The 8,863-nt window shown below is 37.8% G+C and overlaps 1 pseudogene; it reads left to right on the top strand.

Annotated features, from left to right (window-relative positions):
• The first annotated feature begins 5,341 nt into the window (after nt 1-5,341).
• Nucleotides 5,342-8,472, top strand: LOC110324700 (annotated as a pseudogene).
• Nucleotides 8,473-8,863: the final 391 nt, after the last annotated feature.

The raw sequence follows: 8,863 nt of genomic DNA, 5'->3' as shown, positions 1-8,863 counted from the left end.
ATGAAGACCGCTGCTGCATATCAGCCACATATGCAGGGGGCTTAGGTCCAGCCAATATATGCTCTTTGGCTGCTGGTTCAGTCTCTGAGAGACCCAAGGATCCAGGTTACTTGACTCTGTTGATCTTCCTGTGGAGTTCCTACCCCTTTCAGGGCACACAATCCTTGCCCCAACTTATCCATGAGAGTGCCCAAACTCCACTCATTGATTGGCTATGCATCTCTGCATCCATCTCAGTCAGCTGCTGGGTGGAGCCTCTCAGAGGAAGCCTTGTTAGGCTCCCTTCGGCAAATATAACAGAATATAATAAAATATCAACAATAGTGTCAGGGATTGGAGCTTGCCCATGGGATAGATCTTTAGTTGGATCAGTTGTTGCTTGGCCATTCCCTCAGTCTCTTCTCCTTCACTGTCCCTGAATTTTTGGCAGACAGGATAGATTTTGGGTATATAATTTTGTGGATGGGTTGGTATCCATATCAAGCCACTAGAGTTGCTGCCTGGCTATAGGGGTGGTGGCCTCTTCAGGATCTATATCCCCAATGCTGTGAATCACAGTTAAGTCACTCTCACTGTTTCTTGTGCAACTCCCCTATTGCAAGTCTCTGGCTTATCTTCGAGAGGCCCCCTCCTTTCCACTCCTGCCAGCTGCAGATTCCCATTCATTTTCATGATGATCTGGCCATCTCTCCTGTCCCTCCCCGAACACTCCCACCACTCCCACCACATTTACATCCTCATCACCCCTTTCACTCAGCTATCCCTCCATCTGCCTAATATGACCATTTTATTTCCCCTTCTAAGCATAGTTGCTTGGGCTTTCCTTCTGGTTTAGCTTCTTTGGCTCTGTGGAGTAAATCGTGGATATCCTATGTTTTTGTGGCTAATATCTACTAATAAGGGATTAAACATCATGCAGGTATCCAGTTAGGCAAGAACCATTTTTCAGGGTTTTTGATTCAATTCCATTGATCATTATTTCTGTTCCTATACTTATACCATGCAGCTTTTTAAAAATTTATTTATTTATTTATTTATTTATTTATTATTTTTCTTTATTTCTTTTGCATGAGGAAGGGATGGTAATAACTCCAGAAGTGATTTTACTGTTCATGATTGTTTTAGCTATCTTGGGATTTTTGATTTTTCATCTGAAGTTGAGAATTGCTCTGCCAACGTCATTAAATAGTTGTGTTAGAATTTTGATGGGAATTTTATTGTAAATTACTTTGGTTAAAATGAACACTTTTCTCTATGATAAGTATACTAATTCATGTACATAGGAGATATTTCCATCTTATATCTTCCTCAATTTCTTTCTTCAGTGACATGAAATTCTTGTCATACAGGTCTTTCTCTTGCTTGGTTAGAGTTATACCAAGATATTTTATATTAGTCATGGCTATTGTAAAGGTTATTGTTTCCATAATTTACATAATTTCTTTCTCTGTTCATTTGTTATTTGTATAAAGAATAACTACTGATTATTTTTAGTACATTTTGCATCTACCCACTTTGCTGAAAGTGTGTATCAGCTGTAGGAGTTCTCTAGCTGAATTTTTAGGGTCACATTTGTATACTATCAGATCATCTGCAAATAGCTGTACTTTGACTTCTTTTTTCCAATTTGTATACTCTGGATCTCCTTTAGTTGTCTAATTGTTCTGGCTAAACTTTAAGTATGATATTGACTAGATAAGGAGAGAGTAGCACCTTACTTTGTCCCTGATTTTAGTAGAGCTGCTTTAAATTATTCTTCATTTAGTTTAATGTTGGCTACTGGCTTGCTGTATATTGCTTTTATTATGCTTATGCATGTGTCTTCTATCTCTCATCTCTCTAAGACTTTTAACCTGAAGGGGTGTTGGATTCTGTTAGAGGCTTTTTCAGCATCTAATGAGATGAGCATGTGTGGTTTTTTTTTTTTTTCATTCGGTTTGTTGATATGGTGTATTATATTGATGGATTTTTATATATTGAACCATTCCTACTTGATCATGGTAGATGATATTTTTGATATGTTCCTGGATTTGGTTTGCAAGGTTTCTTTTTCATCAATATTCATAAAAAATTTGGTCTGAAATTCTCATTCTTTTTTGAGGTTTTGTATCAGGGTGACTGTGGCTATGGAGAATAAGTTTGGCAGTGGCACTTCTGTTTGTTCCTGTTTGTGGAATAGTTTGAGGTATATTGGTATTAGGTCTTCCTTGAAGGTCTGGTAGAATTCTGCAGTAAAACTATTTGCCCTGGCCTTGTTTTGGTTGGGAGACCTTTAATTACAACTTCTATTTCTTTATGAATTATAAAACTGCTTGTTAATTGGCATCTGCAAATACATTCCATTGATATTTTCCAATTATGAGTAGTACAGGCTTTTGAAGTGAGACCGAATAATTCTTTGAATTTGCTCAGTGTCTCATATTATGACTCCTTTTTCATTTCTGAGTTTGTTTGGATATCATCGCTCTGTCTTTGGGTGAGTTTGGCTAATGGTTTGTCTATCATTCTAATTTCTCTACGGAGGCAGTGATGCTATGAACTTTGCTCTTTGTACTGCTTTCATTGCATCTGATGAATTCTGGTATGTTGTGCCTTCATTTTCAATGCATTCTAGAAAGTCTTTACTCTCCTTCTTTATTTCTTCCCTGACACACAGGTCTGATGGAGGGTAGAGAGGTGTTGGGATATTGGAACTCCTCTAGGGAAAGCAGACTGCCCAGGGCAACTAGTGGCACCCCTAGAAGACTCCGTGAACAAGAAAAGTGGGTGGGAAAAGGGAATCTAACTTGTATGGTTCAGGATTCAGAGGTCAGATGATGAGCTCTGAAGAAGGGGGCTGGAAAGGTGGCAGGAGAATTGGTCTAGGTATATTTTAATGGCAATACTCTGCTGTTGGTTACTAAAACTTATTAGTATAAATTTAAATCAAGAAGAGTGATGTCTTTAAATAGTTTCCCTTCATGTTGCTTTGGATATTTCTAACCTTTTGGGATTTAATTTGAAATTCTTTTTCTCATTTACCTCTTTGGTTACAACTATTCATGAATAGTTCAGGTTTGGGGGAATTTCTGCATATTAGTGCAGTTATATGAAAAAAATTTGCTTGTCGATTCTATATTGTACAACAGTACTGAATTAATTTATTAGAACTAACAATTTTAATGGTGCATTTGGGATTTATTATAAATGAATCATTATATATGAAAAAGAGGAAATTTTACTGCTTTTCTTGTTCAGTTTCCTTGTATGCTCACTTCTATATTGATCAGAATCAGTGAGCATGGCCAGTGTACTTTTTACCAGACCTTAAGCAAAATGTACTTATGGTAATTATGTTGGACATAACAATCTTTCATTATGTCTAGTTTTCCACAAAGTAGTAAGGCACTTTCTCCATTACTCATTTACTTACACACTTAAATATGTGTGTGTGTGTGTGAATGTGTGAGTGCTTGTGTGTGTGTGTGTGTGAATAAAGACATTCTTTACTCTAGTGACATTCATAACTACTTTGCCTTTCTTCCTTCTTAGTGTCAATATTGGTGATAGGAAGTTTTCAGGAGAGTTAAAAGAAATTTTTATCAGTGAGAAAGAAGATTGTACAGTATAATTGCACATCAGATACACCCTCTGCGGGAACAATGGACTGAAGGATCCAGAAAACTGCTAAATATCTGCCTGAGCACTTTCCCTTAAAGAATAAAAACAGATTTAAAAGATTTTAAGTTAGTATGGAGAAGTGATGAGATAAATTGTGTAACTTCATAGAGTACATCCTACTAGATATGGTGTTGAATGCCATGCAAACTCTAAAGATAAGGATAAGGTAAAGTATGTGATGATTTGATTTTATTATGCATGGTTAGAAAGATAGTGGTGCCACTATAGAGAAAAGGAGTTAGGCAGAAAAATTTGTTGAAGCACAAGAACAAAGGATAGACGTACTTTTGACAATTCTTTGTGATGACTGGGGAAATGCAAGTGTTGGGAGAGGGGATGACACAAGGATGAGTGCAGTCCTTGATTTGCTTGTTGCTTTGACATATGACAGTAGACTGTTCCAAACTCCCCAAAGACCATGGGATGGAATTGAAAATGAAATGGTAATGTTTCATCTAACAATCAATTGGCAGTGGCTTGCTTACAACTTTAATGTGTAATTACTATAGAGATTTCTGAAGCTTTAATGCCAATTGCTGTATGGTAAGTAGGTTAAAAAAAATCAACAAAGCATGTTGAGCACCATTAAATTCTTTTGAAAATTCTGTGGTATATTGTTAAGATAAATAACGATTTCCAAAAAAAATGCATGAATTCAGAAAAGTAGCCAATGATCTACTATTTCATATTTTTAATGAAGCTGAAAGTAGAAATAATTTGTATTACCGAATAGATATTTTGAATAAGCTACTTTTGAAAAAATTATGTCTTGGGTGGTTTACAAAATTATCAACTGAGTAATGGTAGTTGAAATAAAATTGAAATGAGAAAATCTCCCGAGCACACTCAACACTCAGAGGTAAGCAACTTGGTTGTATATTTTAGGAACCTTTAAAAATAATCTTAACAAATCTGTAGAGAAATCTTAAGTTTATTTAAAGATACTTTTTTTCTTTTAGATAATTTTCTTACATCTCAATGACTACCAATAGCACTTGATGGTTCACAGAAATAATGGTTCTAATGACATTTTTCAAATATTGATAACAATTAGAATTAGAATTAGAATTAGAATTCTGGCAAATACTTATATATGAGATTAGTCATTGCGTTGGTATGATTGTACATATTTACAATTCAAGAAACAAAAACCTTATTGATTAGTATGATCTAGCAAATAGTCCTTTTTTTCTTAAGAAGCAACTAACTTGATGCAGCATTAAATTTGATTTTGCTTTACTTAATTTTTCTACAGTTTTAGACTTCTAACCATGATTGAAACATCTCCCTTTTCTAATATTATGACCTATCATTTGCTATCAAGTTTTCAAAAAAATATGCTTTATTTTTTTATTTAGTTTTATTTGATTCTAATTGATATTTTTATTTTGGCTTAATTCTATAGTACAGCTGACTGAAACCCAGACTTTGAACTTGTAAGGCAAGCAGCCTACCACTAAGTTATCTCGTAGGCCTTCTACTTGCATATTAAAATACACCAGGAGAGATATGCTACACGGAGGAAGCAGGAAAGTGTCCAGAGAGTCCAACTAGATAATGGAAGGCCATAATTTGTGGTCTGATGTAAACAAACACCAGAGGAGGCTTCCTCATTCAAAAATTCCAACTCTGACAGGAGTCATAATGACGCCAGAAGGAGACTGCTTTTGTGTGGGTTGCCAATTTGGCCTGTTCCATCTCCAAAAATGAGGAACGGGTGAAGCTAGCCAGGATGGCAGCCATGCAGATTGACAGTTTGTATCCCCAGGTCATCAGTGCTGCCCCTTGGCTGCTTGGCCAGAGTAAAATTGCTGAGGACAACATGGAGGTCTTTAAAGATCAGTGGGAAAAGCAAGTCTAAGTGCTAACTGAGGTAGTGGATAACATCACCTCAATGGAAGACTTCTACTCTGTCTCAGAATATCATGTTTTGAAGGATGTGAACGTATGTGTGATTGCCCTGCATGAGGGAGATGTGAATGCACTGGACCATACAGCTGGGTGCTATACAGGGCTACAGAGCTGCACAACTCAGGTCATTCACATCAGCAATGCAAAGATGGAGAACTATTAAGCTGGAGTATATACTGAGAAGGTGCTGGAAGGCACAAAATTGCTTTTGGAAACAGTGATGCCACTCTTTGCTGAGCAAGTTAAGTTTGATATTGAAGCCCTGAATGCCAATTTCCTTCAACCTTTCAAGAAGAATGAGTTCATCTGTGTGGAGCCTTTGGGGGCAGGGGGGAGGCATTTGTCAGGAATCTGGCATTGGCCAAGAACAAGGAAATGGGTTTCAGGCAGGAATCTGATATTAGGCCATGACAAGGAAGTAAGCTCAGGCAGGAATATTAATTTTGGAGTGGGACAAAAGAAGTAGGCTTCAGGCAAGAATCTGATTTGGGGCTTGGACAAGGAAGTGTGCTCAGATATTTTGGGCATTCTGACAAGCCCTGAGAAACAATTATCAAGGGAATAATCATGGGGTTTTGCTCATTGTCTTGCTTGTTGTTTATTGTACCGCTTACCCTTATTACTTGCATGTAATTAAAATTGGATAAAAGCAGACCAGAGAAAAAAAAATAAACCTGCCTTCAGTCTAAAAAATGACTGGGGTCATGCTGCAGTATTGTTCAGCGCTCCTGTGCTGGAGAACCTGTTGACTGAGTGAGTGAGTAGGCTTGATCATTCCTTATTATGCACGCTGTATGATGTTTCTCTATTGTCAGGAATCATCTAGAAAGAGCTAAGGCTAGAAGGTAGCCTCCCTGGAGTGGTAGACTTCCTGGAGGTGGCCTACCATTTTTTGTGTGGTCTGTGAAGGGTAAGCTCTACCAGGTAAAGCCATGAAGAGACCTCATTCTAGGATTGCTGATATGCCTTTTTGTCACTATTGAATGAATATAATAATACTTTGGCATTATACCACCCTGAGCAGATCAACATAAGGATTAGCTTTCATGAATTAATGCTGTTTAGAAGAATTAATATTTTATAGAATTCCTGATTTGATTCAAATAATCTTAGGAAGAAAATTTTAAGTGACAGTTTAAGTTGTTTTGGTAGAAAGATGTAATAAAGTTAAAATCAAGAATAAACTGCACTTACCACTCATGGTAGTAAGTAAAAGCTGTATAATAAGAAATATAATGATCTTTCATATTACACTCAAAGGAGATATAGACTTGGAACAAATTTGTGTTTAAGGAAAAGCATTCAGGTCTAAGGTCAAAGCCATAGGTATGCACTATGATGAGACAAGGCCAGGTGAGACTGTTGCTTTGAACTTATAATGAGCATGTAGGAGGAAACACTGCTTTCAACTTAATACAACATCTTTTTGTCAATCTCATTTTGTGTAACATTTTATTTATGAGCTATTTTTCTAAGAACATTTGTTTATGAAAAGACCAGGGAAAAGAAATAAAGGTGGTGTTGTGTGGTGTGGTGTGGTAGCTTGGGGGAATATGTCTCATCCATCTATCCACTCATCCATTCATCCATCCATCAATCCATCCATCCATCCATCCATCCATCCATCCATCCATCTGTCCATCCATCTATCCATCCATCCATCCATCCATCCATCCATCCATCCATCCATCCATCCATCCAAATGTAAGGATGTACCCATTTTTTCACTTCACCCAGTGTGTTTGTGTTTTCTACATGAGTGAAGCTTTCCCCTATGGTTCACAAGGAATTAACTAACATGGTCTACAAAGGGGCTTCTGACTAGCTGGCCAGAGAAAGGAATGCTAAAAATAAATACTTTGCTTAATTCAGGGCATTCATTACCTAATACAACATGTGTTAATGGCCCAAGCCAGTGGTTTTTTGGCCACAGAATAAGCAAGAAAGTGTCAAGTCTCCAGAGACCATCAGCTAATAACATCCAGTACAGTTAGAGAAAGTTACAAGGCTAGAGACTATCAGTATTTTGGCCACCATTGAATGCTGTATCCCACCTTAATTCATTCCTCTCAGGACAGGAAGGCCCCCACAGGATATGTGTGCTAATGATGAGGACTCCAGAAGAGGTAGAAGATAATTCTAACTTTTGAAAAGAGGATTATGATGTGCATTGTTGGACAAGTGTTCAGACTTAGGACAACTAGCTCGTTGCTGGGCAGAGTGCAGGGGCCATCATGGCACAACTATCACAGGAGGGGAAAGCAAAAATAGCTGAGCATGTAGACATTCTTCACCAAGACAAAAGCAAGTTGGATGCGGGCATCTCAAGTGGAATGACAGTGGTAATGACAGCATTTCTCTAGCCAAGCAGATGTGTATGATCATGATGGAGATGACTAACTTTACAAGAAGCAAAGTCCCACTGGAAAATGCATCTGATTTTATTAAAGCTGCCAAGAAGACTGCAGTAGCAGGCTCTGAATGGACAAGTCAGCCCGTGCTGTGTCCTGATTCAGTATGTAAGTATTATTAGCCTACCTTCATTGATTTCCCTTGTATTGCCATAAGTGTAACATCTGCAGTAAAGTGAAGATGTTAGTTCAGAATCTTGGAGGGAAATTCGTTATGTTAGTGCTGGACATTGCTATGTCACTCATCCAGGCAGCCAAAATCCAGTGAAAGGATCTTATGAAATCTCAACCAAGTACCAGAATGCCTATGGAAGAGCAGATGTCAACTCTCCAGATGTGTCCCAGATGATTAAGGCTCCTGAAAAGAAGCCCCTTGTGAAGGGGAAAATACCTGAAGAATTCCAGCCAAAAGTTTGGTGGGAGTCTCAAAAAAAAAAACATTTCACTTGTTCAAGCTTTATATGAATTCAAGGCTATGGATTCCTTCTAGGACAATAGGCTTCAAACAAGAAAGTCTTTTCTTTCTGTCTGCTCCCCCTTTCTTTTTCATTTTGATTCCATTTTTATAAGCATACCTGCCGTTGTGTATGTCTCTGGCCTGGGGAAATTAAGCAAACGGTGTCTGTTTGCATGGAAGATGAGATGAGATCAATGCTCCTGCTCTATAGGTAGCCTGGAAAGAGATAGATGATTTCTGACCTGAGGTGGCACAGAGCTGCCCCTTTGTGCCATTCTCTTGAAGCTGGGCAAAGAGTTCACACTGAGATGTTCATGGGAATGAGAGGGATGAGAAAAATAAACTTAACTGTACAAAAGCGAATTCTAATGCATGCACGAATCATTAGGTTGGCAAGTATATTCATAAGTGAAAAACCCAGAGG

The sequence above is a fragment of the Mus pahari genome, chromosome 7 (assembly GCF_900095145.1).
Source record: "Mus pahari chromosome 7, PAHARI_EIJ_v1.1, whole genome shotgun sequence".
Lineage (NCBI taxonomy): Eukaryota > Metazoa > Chordata > Mammalia > Rodentia > Muridae > Mus > Mus pahari.
Note: the sequence above shows the minus strand (reverse complement) of the source record. Positions and strands in the feature narration are given on the sequence as shown.